Here is a 25,115-nt window from a genome sequence, read left to right on the forward strand (position 1 = left end):
GTCTCTGTCACTGACATGGATGTATCTGCAGCTGGCAGGTCGGTCAGGATGAGGCCAAATATGTTTTTCCCTCTTGTTGGTTCCCTCAGCACTTGCTGCAGACCCAGCCTAGGAGCGATGTCATTTTGGACCCAATCAGCTCAATCAGTGTTGGTCCTGCTGAGTTAGTTTTGGTGGTGGACATTGAAATCCCCCATCCAGAGTCAATTTTTCACTGTTTTCAGAGTATTGTGTACAGTATTGATCACCTTATTTAAAGAAGGATGTACACCTGTTTGAAACAGTTTAAAGATAGTTTGCCAGACAAATATTTAAATGAGATAGATTGTCTTATGAAGAAAGAATGTATAAGCTTTGGCTTGTAGCTGCTGGGGTTTCAAAGCGTAAGATGTGACTTGATTGAAATACATCAAATCCTGAGGAGTCTTAACAGGGTAGATGTGGAGAGAATATTTAGGGTCTAAAAGCAGGATGTCATCTATTTAAAGCTGAGGTGAGGTACTTCATTTTCTCTCAGAGGGTTATGAATGTTCTGAACTATTTTCCTTTAAAAATCATGGAAGCAGAGGTATTGAAAAGCTTGATTTTTGCTAAGCAATGAGTGAGAGATTGTCAGGGGTAGGTGTCAAAGTGAATTTGAAGTTACAATCAGATCAGCTATGAACTTATAAAATGACAGAGAAGCCTTGAGATATTGAATGGCTGACTTTTGGTCCTTTTCCTTCTGTTTTTAATAAATTGCTACAAATTACATCTTGTTGAGAAAGGTTTATCTTGTTAAGACTCAGTAATGGCTGATGTTCACCCAATTAGGTCCTTAGAACCAATCATAGCAGTAGGAATGTTGGCATCATCCTTCTCACAATTGCTGCACAAACCACTGACAGCTAACTAACTTCTCAAACTTATGGGTGTACCACACCCACATCACTTACCCTGCAACACTCAACAGCAAACAAGACTCTCAACTAACATTCAGATTCTTCACCGTCCGGTCACACATTGTTCAATGATACCCATCTCACAGCCATTTCTTACTGCCTCCAACCGTTCAGCTATGGCAGGCTCATCACCCAAGCAGGATGAAGCAGAAGCATTAACATTCTGCCCTCTACCTTGCAGACCAGAGTGGTCCATAAGAGAATGAGCACCCCAGAGAACTTGGCAGGACATCAACAAAACCCTATGTTCTGAGCCTCCTCCAGGGCAGTTGAGTTGACCTCATGAAAAGACAAGCCATGATCTTATTGAAAGGCAGAGCAGGCTCAGTGGGCCAAGCAGCCTACTCCTAATCCTATTTCTTATGTTCTCATTGCATTGAATCAGGGCACCAGCAGCAAGAATGGCCATAGCACCTGCCATTTCCAGGGAATATAACATGTTGGCAAGTGACTGCCTTGTACCTCTCTCATAATGAGCAAGCTGAAGATAGGGGGGCCACGCCCTCTTTCTTTTCACCATTCACCCAGCTCCCATTCTCACTCGAACTGCCCAAGACAGTTCCTAATGAAGGGCTTCTGCCCGAAACGTCGACTCTCCTGCTCCTCGGATGCGGCCGGACCTGCTGTGCTTTTCCAGCACCATACTCTTCAATTCTGATCTCCAGCATCTGCAGTCCTCACTTTCTCCCTGCCCAGGACAGACTCAACCCAGCAATGAGGAAAAGGATGATAACACATCTTGATCTGTCACCGCATCCAACAACACAGTTATTGAAACTGTTCATACTTTAGAGGCTAGAAGGTGATGACACATGAGATAATCTGACAACCCATTAGCTGTTTGGTTACACAAGGAGGAAAGCACTGATACAGTACCTCCCAGTGAATGCATGAGATCTCGAGATGCATAGGTGGCCTTCACATGACGAAGCAGCACATGAGTAGTGTAGGAGGCATCTGGAGGCAATCATACATCCAGCAAAAGGATTGGTTGATTAAAAGGTAATTGAATTTATATCCACTAGGTCCCAATAATCGCCTTTGTAAAAGATAATTCTACAATAGCAATTTTTGAGAAGATTTGTAGCTCAGGTTGAAGATAAGTATGTAAGTTAGCTTGCTGAGCTGGAAGGCTTGTTTTCAGACGTTTTGTCACCATGACTAGGTAACATCGTCAATGAGAGTCTCTGGTGTGTCCCACCTCTCTATTTATAGGTCTTAGTTTTTTAAGGTGGGTGATGTCATTTCCGGTTCTCTTTTTCAAATATAAACCAAGATATATTTCCTTCCCCTCCCTTCCCCTATCAGCGTTCCGAAAAGACTACTCCCTCCAGCATTTTTATGGTGATGTTTTCACTTAGAAACATAGAAACTGATAACAGGAGTGCATCATTCAGCCCTTTGAGCCTGTTCCACATTAAATATGACCACAATTGGTCATCCAACTCAGTAACCTGTTTCCACTTTAATCTCTTTAGCTCCAACCCTTTTCATTGTTTTGTCCTCAACTGATTTCTATGGCAGAGAATTCCAAAAACTCACCACTCTCTGGGTAAAGAAATTTCTCCTCATCTCAGTCATAACTAACCTACTGTGTAACCTTAGACTGTATTCCCCAGTCATCAGGTGCATCCCCTTGCATTTATCCCATCTGTCCTGCTTGAATTTTATAGACTTCTATGAGCTCCCGTGGATTCTAGTGCATATAATCCTAACCATTTCAGTTTCTCCCCATTAGTTCCACCAGCCCAGGAATCTAGGAAAAAGTGAGGACTGCAGATGCTGGAGATCAGAGTTGAGAGTGGGGTGCTGGAAAAGCATAGCAGGTCAGGCAGCATCTGAGGAATAGGAAATTTGATGTTTCTGACGTAAGCCTGAGCATCTGAGCACCTTCCTAATGAAGGGCTTATGCCCGAAATGTTGATTCTCCTGCTCTTCACTTGCTGTCTGACCTGCTGTGCTTTTCCAGCAGCCCAGCCCAGGAATCTTGTTTTACAGTCCCTCTATAGCCGGAATATCCTTCCTCAGCTCAGGAGACCAAAACTGCACACAACACTCCAGGTGTGGGCTCACTAAGATCCTGTACATTTGTAACAAGACATTCATGATTCTGTACTTGAATCCTCTCACTATGAAGGCCAACATACCATTTGCCTTCTCCTGCACCTGCTGCCCCTGCATGCTTATTTTCAATGACTAGTGTACAAGATCACCCAGGTCTCATTGTCCCTCCCCCTTGTCTAGTCTATTGCCATTTAGATAATAACCTGCCTTCCAAAATGGATAACCTCATATTTATCCAAATTATCCATCATCATCTTCCATGCATTTGCACACTCACTCAACTAGTCAAAATCACACTGAAGGATCTCTGCATTGTCGTTACCGCCCACCCTCACCGTGACTACTTGTCTGCAAACTCTGATAAAGATGAACTCGTTTAACATTCATTAAACCCATCAAACTTTGAAAGTAGTCGTATTGATCTTATCAAACTTTGTGATAATGTTGGATCTTATGTAGATATGAGATAACATTGCTAGTAATAATTTTGTCATCTGTTATGTGCTCCTCTTGCCCTGATAATTGAGTCTAAAAGTTCTCTTTCATAAGTCTACTCAATTGACATTTTGTCCCTTCTCGTACATTGGGAATCTGTGCCCATTTTGCAAACTGCAAAGTAATTAAACCTGATAATACATGGGTGATGGTACATAATGGAATCTGAAGGCAATGAATGAGCTTGGCTGATAAAAACTCAATCCTATGGTAGGCATTCACTGAACTGTTGCATAAGCAAGCCATCTTGTCCAATATACATTGGCTCTCTAAATGTCATTTTCTTGCCTTTGTCCCCTAATCCTGTGCATTATTCATTTCCAAATAACTACTTAATTGCTTTTTCCACCACACTGTCAGATAGGGCATTTCAGACATTAGCCATTCGTTGAGTGATCATGTTTTCCTCATGTTACTTTTGCTTCATTTACTTTAAAACCACAGTCTCTCATTTTCAATCAGTTCATGAGTGGGAACCCTTTTCCCTATTTAACTTGTGCAAACTGCTTATGATTTTGAATATCTCCTTCAGCTCTTTGTTCTTTTGAAGACACACTTCTATTGATTCACTTTTATCAAACCTAGTCAAGGGTCTGATAGACGAATCCCACCATCTGTTCAGATAATTCTGTTTCAGTAATCTAATACAACAAACACAAAAAAAATTCTGTTTTTATTCAGTTGTTTGGCACATTAAACTAACTCCTATTGTATAGCATGGGTTTTGTAGGCTGGGCCGCATTTATTGCCTGTTGCTAGTATCCCTTGAGAAGGTGGTGGTGAGCTGCTTTATTGAACCACCTCAGCCCATGTACTCAAAATATGTGCAATATATGAATTCCATTTGATAGTAAAAGGAAGAGGATACTCATGGCTTTACATCACATTATCTGAAAAATATGGAAGATCTGAACCAGGGAAACTTTATTTCTTATGTCAGCTTTCACAGATCTGTCAGATCTAGTGGATACCTATCGTATTTGGTACTGTACTGGCTGCCACAAAGCAGTGAAATACTCCTGATTCACACATAGTACAAAACAGTTACACTGGTGCAGACAATTGTCACTCTTTATTTCAGCACACCTCATTTACGATTGTGAGAATCACTATTCACAAGTAAGTTGCCAAAGTCCCACAGGGCTGCTCCCTCATTAGAAAGATGAAGAAATAATGGGAGGCAGTTTAACCTGAGGGTCACCATGTCTCAGTTAAGGGGCAGGAGAGAGGAAGGAGAGTCCTACTTGCTAATCTCAATCAGTGTAGGAATTAAACCCACTCTGTTGGATTTACTCTGTATTGAAGACCAGCTAACTGATTGAAACTGGTTAGACTATTTAAAGTATAATCTAAATCCGAGTCATTATTAAACTGGTTCCATAGTTACCTCTTACCCAGCTCTCTGCGCTTCCTACTCCACCACCCCCACAGCACCGCCCATCCCAACCAGCCTGGCACAACAAGCCCTGAGGACTGATTCCCCTCCCTTCAGGACTTCACATACCTTTGATCTCAAGTGCAATGCCTCCTGGACCATGTCGCTGCATTGTGGAAAGAGTCTTCTTAACCATGGCTTACTGTCTGATTGCACAGAGACACCCAATGTCAAGCTATACATTTGTGACATAAATATCAGTTTGGTAAAATGTAAGGTCTGCTTCACCCTCAATTCCCTGAGGAACACTATAGATATTTGAGTGTTTACATATATATCTATATATATATATATATATAATATATATAAACGCATGAATTAGGAGCAGGAGTAAGCCCTTGAGTTTTCTCCGCCATTGAATAAATTCTGGGGCTGGTGTAATTGTAACCTCAACTTCCTGTTCCCACCAACCGATAATGTTTCACCCCTTGTTTATCAAGAATTTATCTCACTCTTTTTAAAAATTTTAAAGACAGTTTTTTCTGATGTAGGGTGTTCCATTTCATTACTTGTAAGTGTGGTTAAATCATGGACTCTTAGAGTCATAGAGATATACAGATAAAACAGACCCTTCAGCCCAACTTGTCTATGCCGCCCAGATATTCTAACCTAAAATAGTCCCATTTGCCAGTATCCAGCCCATATCCCTCTAAACCCTTCCTATTCATATACCCATCCAGATGCCTTTTAAATGCTGTCATTGTACCAGCCTCTACCACTTCCTCTGGCAGCTCATTCCATACACACACCACACTCTGCATGAAAAAGTTGCCCTTTAAGTCCCTTTTATATCTTTCCCCTCTCACCTTAAATTATTCTCTCTAGGTTTGGACTCCTCCACCCCAGGGAAAAGACCATGTCTATTTATCTTATCAATGATCCTCATGATTTTATAAACCCTCATGATTCTATAAGGTCACCCCTCAGCCTCAAACACTTCAGGGAAAACAACCCCAGCCTATTCAACCTCTCCCTATAGCTCAAACCCTCCAACCCTGGCAACATCCTTGTAAATCTTTTCTGAACCTTTTCAAGATTCACAACAACTTTCCTATATCAAGGAGACCAGAATAGCATGCAGTATTCCAAAAGTGGCCTAACCAATGCCCTGTACAGCCGCAACATGACCTCCCAACTCCTGTACTCAATGCTCTGACCAACAAAGGAAAGCATACCAAACGCCTTCTTCACTATCCTATCTACCTGTGATTCTACTTTCAAGGAACTATGAACCTGTACTCCAAGGTCTCTTTGTTCAGTAACACTCCCCGGGACCTTACCATTAAGTGCATAAGTCCTGCTCTGATTTGCCTTTCCAAAACATAGCACCCCACATTTATTTAAATTAAACCCCATCTGCCACTCCTCAGCCCATTGGCCCATCTGATCAAAGTCCCATTGTCCACTGTGGTCCACTACACCTCCAATTTTGGTGTCATCTGCAAACTTACTACCCATACCTCCTTTTTGTTTTGCTTTTCTGAAATTGTTTTCCATTTCTTCATATTTGTTGGAAATGATCTGTTGTGTGACAGCTCAGCATTCTCTTTTAAAAGCTGGGCACCGTCTGAGATTTTCTTTCTATACAATGTTGACAAGGACTTTTGTGGATGGTATCTGTCCTAATTGCGATACTAGTTTCTGACATATTATTTGTAGTTTTCTTCCTTAAAGGTTGAATGGACTCTGTTGATCTCCTGTGCAAAGATTGACCTTCACCTGGTTAGAATAGATTAGTGCTATTTCCAGACTTCTGCTTCATTCATCATTTGAATGGTTTTCATTAAAATCAAGTTGTCACTGGACTACAATAAATTTGACAAAGAACTAGCAACCATAAATTAAAAGGCTTTACATCACCAGGGATCCTGGTTCTCTTCCATCATCAGGCGACTGTCTGTGTGATGTTTGCACATTCTCCCTGTGTCTGTGTGAGTTTCCTCTGGGTGCTCCAGTTTCCTCCTATAGTCCAAAGCTGATAGGTGGATTGGCCATGCTAAATTGCCTAAAGTGTCCAAGGATGTGCAGGCTAGGTGGATCAGCCATGGGAAATGCAGGATTACAGCACTAAGTCTGGATGGGATGCTCTTCAGAGCATCAGGATGGACTCGATGGGCCAAATGGGCTGCTTCCACGTTGTAGGGATTACATAGAACATAGAACAGTACAGCACAATACAGACCCTTCGGCCCTTGATATTGTGCCAACCTTTTATTCTATTCCAGGATCAAACTACACACCCTTCATTGTACTATCATCCATGTGCCTATCTAAGAGTCCCTAATGTATCTGACTCTAACACAACCCCTGGCAATGCATTCCACACACCCACCACTCTCTGTGTAAAGAACCCCCTCCTAACATTCCCCTAAATCTTCCTCCAATCACCTTAAAATTATGTCACCTCATGATCGCCATGTCTGCCCTGGGAAAAAGTCTCTGTCTATCCGCTCTATCTATGCCTCTCAACATCTTGTACCCCTCTATCAAGTCACCACTCATCCTTCTTTGCTCCAATGAGAAAAGCCCTAGCTCCCTCAATATTTCTTCATCAGACATGCCCTCCAGTCCAGGCAGCATCCTGGTAAATCTCCTCTGCATCCTCTCTAAAGCTTCCACATCTTTCCTATAATGAGGGGACCAGAACTGAACACAATATTCCAGGTGTGGTCTAACCAGGGTTATATAGAGCTGCAACATAACCTTGCGGCTCATAAATGCAATCCCCCCACTAATGAAAGCAAACACACCGTACACGTTCTTAACAACCCAATCAACTGGGTGGATTCTGACATGAAAACACCAAAATCCTATTTCCTCACTAATCTATGGAAAGCATTAATGAAGTCATTTAAGGATCCTCATTTAAGGATCCCCTTACATAATTCATTCTTGTATTAAATCTTGCTCTTGCTCCAAAACCTTCCATTATTTAAACTCACAAATACCTTTTTGGCGTCCAAACATTTAAGAAGTTAAGAAACACTCATCTAAAAAGAAACTGATTGCTGCCAATTAGGAAGAAGGTCAGGGCTTCAGTTCTTTCTCATTTCCATAACAACTGAAATAAGACTTCTAAATGTTCATATTTCTCCTGTTTCTAATTAACACATCTGCTTCAGATGTACAATGAGACGTTTGGTATGAAGTTGAAAAATGTATAATTTCAGTTACATCACACTGTAAACTTTTGTTATAAATTCTGTGTCTTACAATTGTGTCCTCCACAGCCACCTGATGAAGGAGCGTCGCTCCGAAAGCTAGTGCTTCCAATTAAACCTGTTGGACTATAACCTGGTGTTGTGTGATTTTTAACTTTGTCCACCCCAGTCCAACACCGGCATCTCCGAATTATGATGTTTGGTATGGATGTCTTTGCATTTACTTGATGCTTTGTGAGAATATTTCCCATCATAAACACAAACGGTGAACCTTCCCTCCAGCTTGTACATGTGACAATATTAAAATTATTCACTTGAAAATTGGGAGCAAAATAAATCAAAATCTGTGGTCTGCCCCAGATGTTTCAATTTGCCTCAGCACACCTCTTTGTCATAAGTATCTTATTGATTTTGCCACAAAGACTTATGACAAATTTCATGAAATATAGAGAAGAGAAACAGATCTCATTAGTCTCAGCTGACATTAATATTTCATATATGCAATCTCTCATTATCTTGAAATCTATTACCAATCTTGCAATAGCTCTATTTCTTCACTTTTTTTCTTGCACGTGGCTCGGTTTAATTGCAAAAATGAATTTCTCTCCCTGGTGATGAGTGAATAACCATTGAATGTGATTGAGGACTCAAATTGTGGTACTCAGTGCTAAGCTCAGTGGCTGCCCTGATGACTGGGTCTGGCATGGTGACACCCCCACACCTCACCCAGCCAGCAGATGGCAGCAGTGCTGGAGGGAATTCTGTGCCCAGGATTATTTGGCCGGAAGGAGAGTTAGCCAACTCGCAAATGTTATGTGGGTTTGAAGCTGAGTTCTCAACTGTCTGATTTATTTTATCATCAGTTGCCAAGTGAACTTTGACCTTGATAATGAATTTGCCTGCTTGGAGTTGTTTTTTGTGTACTTAGTGTTTCTCGGATAACATTGCAGCAGTATAATTAGAGTTCCCAATTAGGCTGAAGCCAAAATACTTGACTCCACAGTAATGGGTCAGGATATTTTAAATCCTGGTAGACAATTACTTTGTGCCCAGAACTGTCTGCAAAAGCTCATAAAGACAGAAATTGCCAATTACTCACTAAAGTTAGCTAGGGAAGGTTCGAGGATTAAAAACCTACTCTAACTCTTGGGTGACTATTAAACTGAAATCCTGTGTGCCAGAAATTCCCCTCAACCACATCACCTCTAATTCCTGATAACCTCCACCAATCCAAACCCTCCTCACCCAACCTACCCTACTGTACAAGTCACCTTGCCCCTCCTGACACACCCAACATATCTGCTGATCAAACATAACCGTATCCTGACAACTGGATCTCATCGGACAAGATTCCGGCTCCAGAACAAACCTCTCAACCTACCCCAAGCACTGATCTGCTGACCAGATAACTCACCTGGCACCTTAACCCTTTATACTACTGGCAGCCTACCAACTCACCCCCTGGCAACCTGCCATCATCACTCACCTTTCATCTTTATCCCTTGACCATCCGGCATCCTAACACCTCATTCATCTGACTACCCAACCCCTCAGCCAATCTGCACCCTGCACCTGCCCCCACCTTATGTACTTCCCCTTTCCCAGTCACTGTCAAGATGGTTGTTTGAGGTACGAAACATGGAAGGCAGCAAACTCACTCCTGCAAAAGGCTGTGCGATTTCCACACTGATTGTCTCCATTGCTGACAATGACGATTCCTGATCACGTCTCCACTGTTCCATTCCCAGCGGCTCCTGTTTCCAGAGCAGAAGTCATTTACTGTAAACGTGTATTATTTTGTCTGACCAGGGTCAGAAAGGGCCAATCAATGATCAATCAAATGCTTTATCCACCACTGTTCCTATTTTACCTGTGGAAATGAGATTATTTCAGGGAATGGATTGATCAAGACTGGGTTGTTGCAATATACAGTGTTCAGTATGTTAGGGTTGTTTCTGAGATGTAGCCTCAGATTACCACTGAGTCAAAACAATTCAGAAATCTTTACAAAATGGCAGACAGGACTTGATCCCAGGATCCTGCACAACCCCCAATTCTCATGTCTCATCATTTTCACCAGCATGCAATGTGGGTTCAGGCAATTAGATTCCAATCCGTAAACATATCTGAAGTCCCATCTGTAAATATATCTGGTTCAGTCTCTCAGAAATGGCTTAAACTACAGGGGATCCTCAGTCCTTTCTTGACAGGCTTTCAAAATTTAAAAATAAGTGTTCTTTCAGTTCCAATAGTTATATTTATTATTGTACTTTAGAATTGTTTTTGGTGATTGATTATAAGAGCTGCAAATTTTGATCCTGACCTTGACCAGCATTATGTAAGTGTTGACATGAATTAATGTACTTTTCCCTACGGAAACGTGCTCTTCATTATGCAAAACTGAGAAAAGTCCCTACTTGTTTAGAATTTGAAATGTGTTAAATACCCAGATTCCTTTAAAAAACATTTAAAAAAAAAAAATCTTCTGCTGTTTTCACTTCAGGCAAGAAAACACCCTGGTTCTGTACCTGTGCTGCACTGATTGGCAACTGGGGCTGGATTTACTTGGGCATGTGAAAGGCAAGCTGTACATTTAGAAACCCAACCCAGCACCTCTGCCATTTCAGGTTTCTGAGACCTTAGAAAGGCCCAGAGGAGGGCAGCATTCTGAGAATGGCTAGATTACAAAAAAGTCTGCTTTGGTTCCCTTTGACTTGGCCTCATGCTCTCTGTCTTGGTTTTGATACTCTCTGACACTCACCCATCGTGTAGGAAGGCCTCACCTCACCCTTGCACATTCCATGCCCTCCCATATGTCCCAAAACCCCCTCCAAGAATTTACATAGCCCTCATCTTACCCATTCCTTGCCCATCAATCATATAAATACTGTGGTTACAATAACAGGTCAGAGGTTGGGAATTCCGCAGTGAGTAACTTACCTACTGACTCCCCAAAGCCTGCCCACACTGTACAAGGCGCAAGTTAGGAATGTGATGGAATACTCTCTACTTGCCCAGACAGGTAAAACTCCACCAATATTCAGAAAGCTGGATACCATCCAGGGCAAAGCAGTCTGCTTAGTTGGCATTAGATCTAGCACCATAAGCATTCACTCCCTTCACACCATTACAGAGTGGCAACAGGGCATACAATCTGCAGGATGCCGTGCACTAACTCACCAAGTCTTCTTCAACAATATCTAACAAACTTGTGACCTCTACCACATGGAAAGACAAGGGCAATAGATAGATCGCATGCATATACCATTCTGACTTGCATGTACATGACCAGTCCTTCATTGTTGCTGATCAAGAACTTGGAATCATTTTCCTTTCAGTGCTGTGGGTATTGCAACAGCCAGGGACTTTAGCGTTTCAAGAAGGCATAGTGAAGCCCTTCTCCAGGGCAATTCAGGGTGGAAAATAAATGTTCACCTGTCCAGCAAAGCCCACATCTCATGAGTGAACTTTAAAAAAACATATTTCAGCGTGACATCTAAGGTTACCAACATTAATCTGCCAGTGCGTTCCAACCTCCTCACCAGGCTTCCCTCAGTGCTTCTGAACTGTCAAGTCTGTTTGTTTTTTAGGGCTTCCAAATCCTACATCATCACAACAAAAGGATATTGTTGAAGGACGTTGTCCTCACAACATTGACCCCAATTTCAGAAGAGGTCCTTTTGGAGTTTATACTCTTGTATAACCTGCAAAAATGAAAACATACAATGCAGTGTACCATCAGGAAGACACTGCAGATTGGAATTTGCTGACAAAAATCCTACTTCCACTGGAAAATGAAAATCTGCTCCTTGGTAAAGCTGAGAGGAAAAACAGAAAAGACCATCTGATTTGTCAGTTTCAATAGGCTCCAGTGTTTATTTTTCCCTGGGCTTTGTTATTGAGACAATTATGAATGAGTTTCAAAATCTCAAGAACCAATTATCTCAGCAAGGCTTTTTGTTCACACTTAATTGACTGTTGTAAGAGGTTAGGAGAAAGTAAGGACTGCAGATGCTGGAGATTAGATTCTGGAAAAGCACAGTAGGTCAGGCAGCATCCAAAGGGCAGGAGAATCGACGTTTCGGGCATAAGCCCTTCATCAGGAATTGTAAGAGATTATTAAAGGATTATCTATCTTTGATATGGTTGGTGGAATGGACATTTAGTTTTGTAACAGATTGGACACTGAAAGGGATTTAAATATTTCAAATTACATTAACCAATGAGATAATATTTCTTTCAATATAAAGTATGTTTGAGTGTCAGTTCTATTATGTTGTTAGAAATTTAATATTTTCATTGCTATTTCAAAGACAAATTCTGAGCTCTGCCCGGAGTGGGCACTGGATGAGTGATTACAGAAACATAATGATGCATGGAGTCTTAAGGAGACACAGAGGCACTGGAGGCATGGATGGGATAAGGGAGTCACTGACGTGTCATGGGTTATGATGAAGGGAGGTGGCATGGGTAATATGAGGGAGCAATGAAGCCATAGGAAATATGAGGGGACCTAGAGGGATATGGGTGGGCTGGATTCAAGGGAGTGGAAAGTGAAGATTTGACAGCCTGATAGTCAGAATTAAAACTGTCCCAAGGTCCCATGAAATGGAAGGTCTGGTGTCCTAGCTGCCATTTGTACCATCCATCTGCATTGATTGGACGAGTTGGACCGAAGGGTCTGTTTCCATGTTGTACATCTCTGTGACTCTATGATTGTCACTTCAGGTCTGCCTCTAGAGGTGGGCCCATCTCCATTCTACTGCCTGACCGGAATGTTAATGTGGTGGATGTGGGATTTCCTAATGGTGACAATTCGATAGCTCAGCAACTTTCCTGACTTGACTTTCTCAGCTGCCCCGTTCAAATCAAGTCTGCAATCTTGAGATAAATAACACCAGTTTCTTAATGTGCACTTTCTTCAATGAAACAAGATGCGTTGTGGTAACTTATGAAAATGTGAATGGAAGGGAAGTATTTGTTTATCTGAGATTGTCTCAGTTAATGTAGCAAAACATATTGCACCATGCCTGACTGTGTTAATTTATAAGTGCTTTTCATGTGTTAATTTAAAAATCAACTATTTTCCTCTGTTTTGACTTATTTAGTGAAGTTTGAAAGCAATTCCATTGGACTGCAGACCATCAGAGAAAGAAGTCATAGAGAGAGTCATAAGTCATTCGGCAGAGAAACAGGTCTTTCGGCCCACCATATCCATGCCCACCAACAAACACCAAGATATACTAATCCTATTTACTTGCACTTGATCTATAACCTACTATGCCCTGGCATTTTAAGTGTTCGTCCCAATGCCTCTCAAATATTACAAGAGTACCTACCTCCCCCACCTCCTCAGGCAATATGCTCCATATTTCTACCACTCTCCGATACCTCTAAACCAACTTAAACTTATGCTCTCTGGTCTTAGACATCTCTGACATGGGAAAAAAATTCTCACAATCTACTCCACCTACACCGCTCATAATTTTGTATACCTCAGTCAGATCCCTTTACCCAGTCTCCTCTGCTCCTGGGAAAAGAAACCCAGCCTATCCACGCTGTTTGCATAACTGAGACTTTCAATCCTAGGCAACATCCTGGGGAATCTCCTTCCCATCCTCTCCAGTGCAATCACTGATATTGCGGCAACCATAACTGTGCACAGTATTTTATTTGTAGCCTAACCATGTTCTACAAAGACTGCTTTGCTCCTATGTTCTATGCAGCAACTCAGGAAGGTAAGCTTCCAATATGCCTTTTCCATCACCCTGACTATCTGTGCTGACACCTTCATGGACTTGTGATCTAAGTAAACCATTATGACTTTCTTCCTCTCTACTCCATAACGTCAGAAAGTGTGGAGCTAGAAAAATACAGCAGGTCAGACAGAATCTGACGAGCAGGAGAGTCGAAGTTTCAGTATAAGCCCTTCAACAGGAATTGAGATATTCCTGATGAAGGGCTTATGCCCAAAACATTGACTCTTCTGCTCCTCGGATGCTGTCTGACCTGCTGTGCTTTTCCAGCTCCACACTTTTTGACTCTGATCTCCAGTATCTGCAGGACTTACTTTCCCCCGTACGCCCTTGGGACCTACCATTCATAGAGTCATAGAGTCATAGAGATGTATAGCATGAAACAGACTCTTCAGTCCAACTCATCCACGTGATCAGATATTTTAAATTAATCCAGACCCATTTGTCAACACTTGGCCCATATCCTTCCTATTCATATACCCATTTAGATGCCTTTTAAATGTTGTAACACTACCAGCCTCCACCACTCCCTCTGGCAGCTCAGTTCTTTAGATTAGATTAGATTTCCTACAGTGTGGAAATAGGCCATATTGGCACAACAAGTCCACACCAACCCTCTGAAGAGTAACTCACCCAGACCCATTCCCCTACATTTATCCCTAACGAATGCACCTAACGCTGGACAATTTAGCATGGCCAATTCACCTGACCTGCACATTTTTGGATTGTGGGAGGAAACTGGAGTACATGGAGGGGAGAATGTGCAAACTCCACACACACAATCGCCTGAGGCTGGAATCGAACCCGGGTCTGTGTTGCTGTGAGGCAGCAGTGCCAACCACTGAGCAACTGTGCTGCCCAGTCCATACACACAGCGAAAAAGTTGCCCTTAGGTCTCTTCTAAATCTTTCCCCTCTCACCTTAAACCTATGCCCTCTAGTTCTGGACTCCCCCACCCCAGGGAAAAGACCTTGTCTATTTATCCTATCTATCCCCTCACCATTTTATAAATGTCAAAAATGTTACCCCTCAGCCTCTCTCGTTCCAGGGAAAACAGCCCCAGCCGATTCAGCCTCCACCCTATAGGTCAAATCCTCCAACCCTGGCAACATCCTTGTAAATCTTTTCTAAACCATTTCAAGTTTCACAACATCCTTCTAATCGGAGGGAGACCAGAATTGCACAAAATATTCCAAAAATGGCCTAACCAAAGTCCTGGACAGCTACAACATGACCTCCCAACTCTTGTACTCAATGCTCTGACTAATAAAGGAAAGCATACCAAATGCCTTCTGTCTACCCGAGACTCCATTTTTAAGGAACTATCAACCTGCATTCTGAGGTCTCTTTGTTCAGCAACACTCCCCAGGACCTGACCATTAAGTGTATAAGTCCTGCCCTGATTTGCCTTTCCAAAATGCAGCACCTCACATTTATCTAAATTAAACTCCATCTGCCACTCCTCAGCCCATTGGCCCATCTGATCAAGATCCCATTGTACACTGAGGTAACCTTCTTCATTGTCGACTACACCTCCAATTTTGGTGTCATTTGCAAACCTTCTAATTATACCTCCTATGTTCACATCCAAATCATTAACATAAATGACAAAAAGCAGTGGACCCAGCACAGATCCTTGTGGTCACAGGCCTCCAGTCTGAAAAGCAACCCTCTACCACGACCCTCTGTCTTCTATCTTTGAGCCAGTTCTGTATCCAAATGGCTAGTTCTTCCTTTGTGCATTCATTCCCTTATCAGACTTCCCAATATGCATCACCTCGCACTCACTGGGATTGAATTCCATTTGCCACTGCTCTGCCCAGTTTACAAACTAATCAAACATCCGACTGTAACCTGAGACTATCGTCCTTACTATCAACAACACTATCAATTTTCATATAATCTGCAAACTTACTAATTCTACCTTCTACGTTCATATCTACGTCAATAACATACATAACAAGTAGCAGGGGTCCCAGCACCGATCTCTGTGCTACAGTAATCGAGAATTTAACAGGATGCTGAACTAAAGAATTTCACTGAGTCCAATAAAGCCCATTCTTTTTTGTTCCAGAATCCAATGGAAACCAGCAGTTCTGGCATAAATCTTAATAATGTTTTCAAATAGAATGTTCACTTGATTGATAGTGGTGCTAACTCAACAGGGAGGGGAATGATAGATTGGGAAAAACAAATGAACTTGCTATGTTAGATTTGATGTCAGAGCAAAGAGCCCCTGAGCAGTGTTTGTGAAACAGAAAAGGGTATTGTGGCTCCCAAAGGGGTCTACTCATTCACTCACATGTTAATAATTGGATTTCACAGGACCTGAAAGACTTTACAAAGACTGACAGACTAAGTGTTCAGGCTTCATCTGCCACTGTGGCAGCATAATTTGATAGCATAATCATATATAGTACAGACTAGGTTAATATTTCAGAAGTTTGGGCATGGGATAAACAGAGTAAAAACATTTGGTCTCACAGCAAACCTGGAGAGATACCATATTGCCATGTCAGAGGCCAAGTATCCATTATTCTTCGTTGGGCAAAGGCTGGTGAAGTCTGAGGAAGTTATAGGGTCCTGCTTCCAGTCCGGGAGAAAGAAGCCATTCAGGAATCTTAAGCTATGTTTCATGACTATTGGCTATTTATCCCCAAAATTAGCCCCCGGGGTAATGCACACGGCTCCGATGACATCCCAACTCCAACAACTATCCTAATCGCTTGAGTCAAACATACAAATCAAACTTGCTTAAAGATGTTTCTGATGCAAAGGCACTTTTTTTCTTGTACTTGTACAATAATTCTGTGCTTGTGATCCCAGAATGTAGTCAAAAGTCGGTTTTGCATACTGATATCTCAGCGATGGATTTAGGAATCATACCTTTTCACATAGTTGACAGAAAGGATCATTGTTACATTTGAATGTTGGCTGGGGAACAACGAATTTAGCATTTAGAATTTAGAATAGAATTTAGATTAACCTTCATTGTCATGTGCATGTGAATGAGTGCAGTGAAAAGTATGTAATGTTACTGCTTTTGAGCCATCTTAGGTACAGGGTACCTGAGTACAGAATATTTAAGTGTTTGTCACAGAATTGCAAGAGTTTTTAAAAAGTGGTCTAGCATATGAATTCAAAGAGTTAAAAAGTACTCAAATTACTTGAAGTACAAAACAAGAGTAAAGAGTATCTTTAAAAGTACTCAATTTACAGTCTGTACCCGCCAGCTTCAAAATCATCCAAACTTTAAAGTATTATCTTAATCGTGTGACAGATCATGCTGCTTCATGGGACTTCACAAAGTGTAAGGTTCTAGGTCAAATGACTTTTTGTCCTTCCAATCCAATTGTCTTGAGATGGGACACCAGATGGAAGTAGCAGTGCCTTATTTTGAACATAAAAATGCTGCCTTTTGGTGCTGCCCATTGGAAGCAATGACTCTGTGCTAGGGTGGTGGGTAAAGTGATGTATGGAAAGTTGCTTGACAGCCAGGTTGTCCCTCATTTACTCATCACCTCTTTGGCAATGAACTTGCATAAGGACATTGCAACGGACTTGGGAAAAGACCTTCCCTAGCTAAAAACAATTAGAAATTTCAACTTGAGAGATTTGAAAAATATTGGCAATAGGAGAATTTCCTGGGATTTCTATTTATAGGATAAAAAGAGCTCTGAGATAATAGGATTCTGCAATATCTGATTAGATTTTTATGTTTCTTGCAATTTGCATATCATTTATTAATCCTCGTTTTTTTTTTAATCTCCATACACCAAAATATCTTTCATGTAAATCTGAATCTTTTATTCACGGAGTAAAAAAAGTCACAAAATTAACATCTGGCGAATATAATAGCCATCATCTTGTCAGATTTAGCAGCATTCAAATAATGACATTAATTTTCTCTCAGCTTACCAGGCATCTTTCTTTCTCTCTAGCTGTGTGACATCTCACAACCAATTTTTCCTGCAGTCTCTAGACTAAAATCAGCAATAACTCCAGAACACCAGCAGGAAATAATAGGCCAAAAGGCAAATGTTTTGAAATGTCTGTGTGAGGAAAAGTGCTGAGAGGTCTGACACTAACAGCACAGATATTATGTGGCAATTAACTCTGGGGTTAGCTCCGATGATATTGATGACACCTACATTTATAATGTGCCTTCTACATTTTTCTGTGACATTCACACAAAATACCCTCGGGTCCTTGTTACTAATCCAGTTAGTTTAATGTTTGTGATCCAGATCTGCTTCCTGTGGAGTCTTAATGCCAGTGAACATTTTGCCAATCAATATCAGTGGAATGACTTTCCATTGACTATGGTTTTGCTGCTCTCTTTCTCTTCAGTGACAGGAGGAAGAAATAAAGCTTTAATTTTTGAGTTACTGCCAACAGGAAATTTATTGCTACTCAATTAATTTGTCTGTCTCTTTACATATTCATCTGGACACAGGACAGATATTTGTGAGGTCCCAACATTCATTTTGATTGTCTGTTGAGTCAGTTTCCTTCTCCAACTTCTACTTGCGCTGGTTTCCTGTATAAACATTTTTGTCTCTGCTATTCTTTCATGATATGCTTGGCAACGTGTTTTGCTGTGTGCCTTCAGACCTTGACAATCTCAAAACTACTGATACCCCCCCCCCACCCCGCACCCCCAACAGACACACACACACACACACACCCAACAGACACACACACACACCCAACACACCCAACACACACATCCCCAACAGACACACACACACCCAACACACACACCCCAACAGACACACACAAACACACACACACTCGAAACAGACACACACACACCCAACGCAACCAACACACACATCCCCAACAGACACACACACCCAACACACACGCCCCCAACAGACACACACACACAAACACAAACACACACCCGAAACAGACACACACAACACCCAACACACCCAACACACACATCCCCAACAGACACACACACACCCTAAACAGACACACACAACAAACACACACACCCCCAACAGACACACACACACAAACACACACACACACCTGAAACAGACACACACACACCCAACACACACGTCCCCAACAGACACACACACACAAACATACACACACCCAACACACACACCCCCAACAGACACACACACACAAACACACACACACCCGAAACAGACACACACACACCAAACAAACACACACAGACCCCAAAAGACACACACACACACACACCCAACAGACACACACACAGCCCCAACAGACACACACACCCAACACACACACCCCGAACAGACACACACACCCCCAACAGACACATATACACACACAACACACCCCCCTCAAACAGACACACACACCCCCAAAAGACACACACACACAAACACACACACAGTCTCACACACACACACACCCAACAGACACACGCACACCCAACAGACACACACACACGCAAAAGACACACACACACACCCAACAGACACACACACCCAACAGACACACACACATCCCCAACAGGCACACACACCCCCAACAGACACACACACACACCCAACAGACACACACACCCCCAACAGACGCACACACACACCCCCAACAGACACACACACCTAACAGACACACACACATCCCTAACAGGCACACACACCCCCAACAGACACACACACCCCCAACAGACACACACACCCCCCAACAGATGCACACACACACCAAATAGACACACACAACACACACACCCCCAACAGACACACACAACAGACACACACACCCCCAACAGACACACACACACTCACACACCCACACATCCAACACACACACCCCAATAGACACACACACCCAACAGACATACACACACAACACACACCCCAACAGACACACACAAAACACCCCCCAACAGACACACACCCCCAACAGACTCACACACACCCAACAGACATACACACACCCAACAGACACACACATGCACAACATGCACACCCAACAGACACACATACACACACACAACACACACACACCCAACAGACACACACACACACCCAACAGACACACACACACGGTCTCACACACACACACCCAACAGACATACACACACATACAGTCACACACACAAACACACATAGTCACACACACACACCCAATAGACTCACACACACACTCTCACACACACAGACTCACACACACACACTCTCACACATACACAGACTCACACACACAGACCCAACACACACACCCAACAGACACACACACAAAAAACACACACCCCCAACAGACACACACAACACCCCCCAACAGACACACACCAAAACAGACACACACACCCAACAGACACACACACACATACCCAACACCCCCCCGAACAGACACAAACTTCCCCAACAGACACACACACACAACACACACACCCCCAACAGACACACACACACACACCCCCAACAGGCACACACACACCCAACAGACACACACACGCACAACATAAACCCCCAACAGACACACACACAACACCCCCCAACAGACACACACACCCAACAGACACACACGCACCCCCAACAGGCACACATACACACACACAACACACACACCCCAACAGACACACACACCCAACAGACACACACCCAACAGACACACAAACAAACACACAGTCACACACTCACACACCCAACAGACTCACACACACACACACTCTCACACACACACAGACTCATACACACACTCACACACACACAGACTCACACACACAGACCCAACACCCCCCCCCAACAGACACACACACACAACACACACACCCAACAGACACACACACACATACCCAACACACACACCCCGAACAGACACATACTTCCCCAACAGACACAAACACAACACACACACCCCCAACAGACACCCACACACACACCCAACAGACACACACACACATCCCCAACAGGCACACACACACCCAACAGACACACACACCCACACACACCCAGCAGACATACACCCCCCCAACAGGCACACACACACCCCCAACAGACGCACACATACACACACCCCCAATAGACACACACACCTAACAGATACACACACCCTCAACAGACACACACACCCACACACACCCAACAGACACACACACACCCCCAACAGACACACACACTCACACACCCACACATCCTACACACCCCCAACAGACACACACACACCCAACAGACACACACACGCACAACATACATACCCAACAGACACACACACAACACCCCACAACAGACACACACACCCACACACACCCAGCAGACATACACACCCCCAACAGGCACACACACACCCACAACAGACGCACACATACACACACCCCCAATAGACACACACACCTAACAGATACATACATCCCCAACAGACACACACACCCACACACACCCAACAGACACACACACACCCAACAGACACACACACGCACAACATACACACCCAACAGACACACACACAACACCCCCCAACAGACACACACACCCAACAGACACACACACACCCAACACACACACCCCAAACAGACACACACACACACCCAACAGACGCACATACACATACACAACACACACACACCCAACAGACACAAACAGTCTCACACACACACCCAACAGACTCACACACACACACTCTCACACACACACACTCACACACACAGACCCAACACACACACCCCCAACAGACACATACACAGACCCACACACACACACTCTCACACACACGCACTCACACTCAATACACACACCCCCAACAGGCACACACACAGGCACACACAATCACACACATACACACACACCCATTTTGATAATATTCCAGACAGTATATCTGATGAAGGAGCAGCGTTCCAAAAGCTAGTACTTCCAAATAAACCTGCTGGGCTATAACCTGTTGTTGTGTGAATTTTAACTTTGTCCATATGCATGAGGAGGGATGTATACATCTTGCTTTGTATTCTCTTTTGGTACATTGCAACAAGGTTAATTTAAAGTAGGATTTCTTCCCACTGGGATAACTTTCCCCAATCTGAATTTTTGTATATTTTCAAAGCAGCCAAATGAAAAAGGTAATTAGCACATTTTCCTCCATTGGTCAAATCATTGAGTATAGGAGTTGGGACACCATGTTGTTGCTGTACAGGACATTAGAGAGACCATTTCTATAGGGAGGATGTTGTTAAACTTGAGTGGGTGCAAAAAAAATTTATAAGGATGTTGGTAGGACTGAAGAGTTTGAATTATATGGAGGATGACAAGGCTGGGACTGTTTTCCCTCGAGCCTTGGAAACTGAGGGGTGACCTTATAGTGGTTTGTAAAATCACAAGGTACCTGCATAGTGTGTATAGCCAGAGTCTTTTTCCTAGTGGGGGTTAGTCAAAATCTAAAGGGCATAGGTTCAAGATGAGAGAGGAAAGATTTAAAAATAACCTGAAGGGCAACTTTTTCATGCCAGGTGTGATGGGTATGGAACGACCAGTAAAAGGAAGTGGTGGAGGTGGGTACAATTACAGCATTTAAAAGGCATCTGGATGGGTGTATGAATCGGAATGGGTCAGTGGGATATGGGCCAAGTGCTGGCAAATGGGACTGGGTCAGCTTGGTATGTGTGGTCAGTGTGGATGAGTAGGACCATGTTGTTTGGTTCTATGACTCTAACAATAATTCATAAGCTGCTGAAATTGTGAAACATAATCAAATGTATATGCACAGCTTAGAGACCTGAAATGAATAACAAGAGAACAGTTATAAATGTATCAGTCTCTGGATTTTATGAAGAGTAGATGGTGGAACATTATGGGCTTTACGTTGGTTGATACTGTAAGCATTGATGACAGTGGATTTCAAGATTCTTGGCTCTGCAGTTAGCTAGCAGACGTTTATCCTCTTTCTACTTGATGAAGACTTCATTAGCTGGGCTGGCCTCTGACACTCAGAAGAGAGAGAGTCTTTATTTTGCCTTCAGTGCAAAGTGTCTGAAGGCAGCCTTCAACTATGACCTTCACTGTACATCAGTCTGCACTGGCATCTCAGCCCACTAATACACACAAACCAGGGATTGTGGTTATTTCTGAAGTTTTTTTTTCGTTTATTTCTGGATTGATAAAACACAATCATGTTGTCAGTTTGGGGCGTAATCCATAGCTGGTGATTTTCTGCAGAGTGGATTAGTCAGCTTCCTCAATATCTCTTGCATTTACATACCTGTGTCTGAAGATTCTCTGGCACTCGACAGGTATGACATTCCATGGGCTCACACACAACTTTGCCCAATAGTCACCGAATTTACAGCAGCGGTGATCTTTTGCCTGCATACCCTAAGTTTTAAAAGTACATCGCTATTCAAAGTTTAATACTGCAGTTCAATAAAGTTCAATAAAATCTGTAAGTAATCTGGGGCTATGATTCGCTGGTGGTGATCTCATTCATCTGCTTCCTTTGACCTTCTGGCTAGTGAAGGTCTTAAACCTGGGAATTACTGCTGATCAAGAAAAGTTTTGGTTAATTGCTTCAATACACCGTTTCAATGAAAGACACTGCAACATTATTTACACTGTGATGTGGGGAATGGATGTTTATGGCTTAATAATCAATAATTGTATGGATTAGCTTTTGAAGCACCCATACACTTTCCTCTATAAAAGTAGGGAGATTTTTATTGGCTTGCATGAGGCATAGTTTGTGTGTTGCGTGTGTGTGTATGGGTGTGTGTGTGTGTGTTGGGTGTGTGTGTGTTGTGTGTGTGCTGTGTGTGTGCGTGTGTGCTGTGTGTGTGCTGTATGTGTGTGTGTGTGTGTGTGTGCTATGTGTGTGTGCGTGTGTTGGAGTTGGGTGTGTTATATGTGTGTGTGTTGGGTGTGTGTGCGTGTGCATGTCTGTTGGGTGTGTGTGTGTTGGATGTGTGTATGTGTTTGTGTGTGTGTGAGTGTGTGTGTTGTATGTGAGTGTGTGTCCGTTGGGTTTTTGTGTGTTGGATGTGTGTGTGTGTTGGGTGTGTGTGTGTGTGCTGGGTGTGTGTGTGTTGTGTGTGTGTTGGAGAATTGTATGTTGTATGTGTGTGTGTGTTGTGTGTGCATGTGTGTGGGGTGTGTGTGTGTGTTGGAGGTGTGTATGTTATGTGTGTGTGTGTTTGGGGTGTGGTATGGTAGAATTATCAGCAGCTTAGTTCTATGACAATATCCTGCCAATGAAGGATTACAGATGGTGGGAATAGTGTCAGACAGACTCCTCTACACAAGAAGGGCTGAGGTGAGTAGTCATTTTAATGGTAAAAGGACCTATTAGGGGTCATTATACCAGGCTGTCAGCAAAATGCTGATAGTTCACTGACCGTCCTGCACTGTTCCCCAGTCCCCACACTGCACCGAGGGGATAGCTTCTGCTGAAAGAACGTGATCCCCAGCAGAAAACCTTTTTGTTAAGCAGTAAGGGGATTGCAAGCAGAGCAAGCATGATGTCAGCAATTTGCTCAGAGGAGATTCCCCTCCATTGCTTCAGTTCTTGCGATTGTTAAAAATCACACAACACCAGGTTATAGTCCAACAGGTTTATTGGGAAGTGCTAGCTTTCGGAGCACTGCTCCTTCATCAGGTAGCTAGTGGAGCGGGATCCTGTGATTGAATCTCAGCAGGTTTTCTGGTGTGGCGCTGATGGGGCCACTGAGGTGCCAGCTCTCTGATCGAGTCACCATATTCTCAGGGGTCGGCAGTGGTCCTGCACAGGGTATTTACGCCAATGCCAGAATATTAGTAGAATAACATAATGCCTACAGAGGCCATTCTACCCTTCAAGTGTCTACCAACCCTTCAAAGAGCATCCCAGCCAGATTCAGCCCCCTACCCTATCCATGTAAACCTGCATTCTTACTGTGGCTAATCCACCTAGCCTGCGCATCCCTAGTCACTAAGGGCAATTTGTTCATGAACTACACCCCAATAAAATCGAGGAGGAGGTTGTGAAAGTGTGAGGCCAGAGGGGTTCAGTCTGAGCATCAGTCACAATGTAACAATATAAACCCTGACCTGTCCCTCATTTTCACATTTCACTGTACGCCTTCAGATTGTGATCCTGTCCAGTTCTAAATTTTCAAAAACAGAATCCGTGACGAGCAGATAAAATCTCACTTTCACAGAGAGAAGGAAAGTGATTATGGCTTCAAACTGCAAATCTAATTCTTATTTTGAATAGCTGTTGAGTAGCTGTTGATGTAATTTTTAACTGGATTCTTGCACCGAAAGATTAGTTAACTTTGAATGCAAGGTTAATTGGCATCTTGACTTCC

Source organism: Chiloscyllium plagiosum, unplaced genomic scaffold (assembly GCF_037043375.1).
Source record: "Chiloscyllium plagiosum isolate Xiang-an unplaced genomic scaffold, Cpla_swu_hap1 HiC_scaffold_2, whole genome shotgun sequence".
NCBI classification, from domain to species: domain Eukaryota; kingdom Metazoa; phylum Chordata; class Chondrichthyes; order Orectolobiformes; family Hemiscylliidae; genus Chiloscyllium; species Chiloscyllium plagiosum.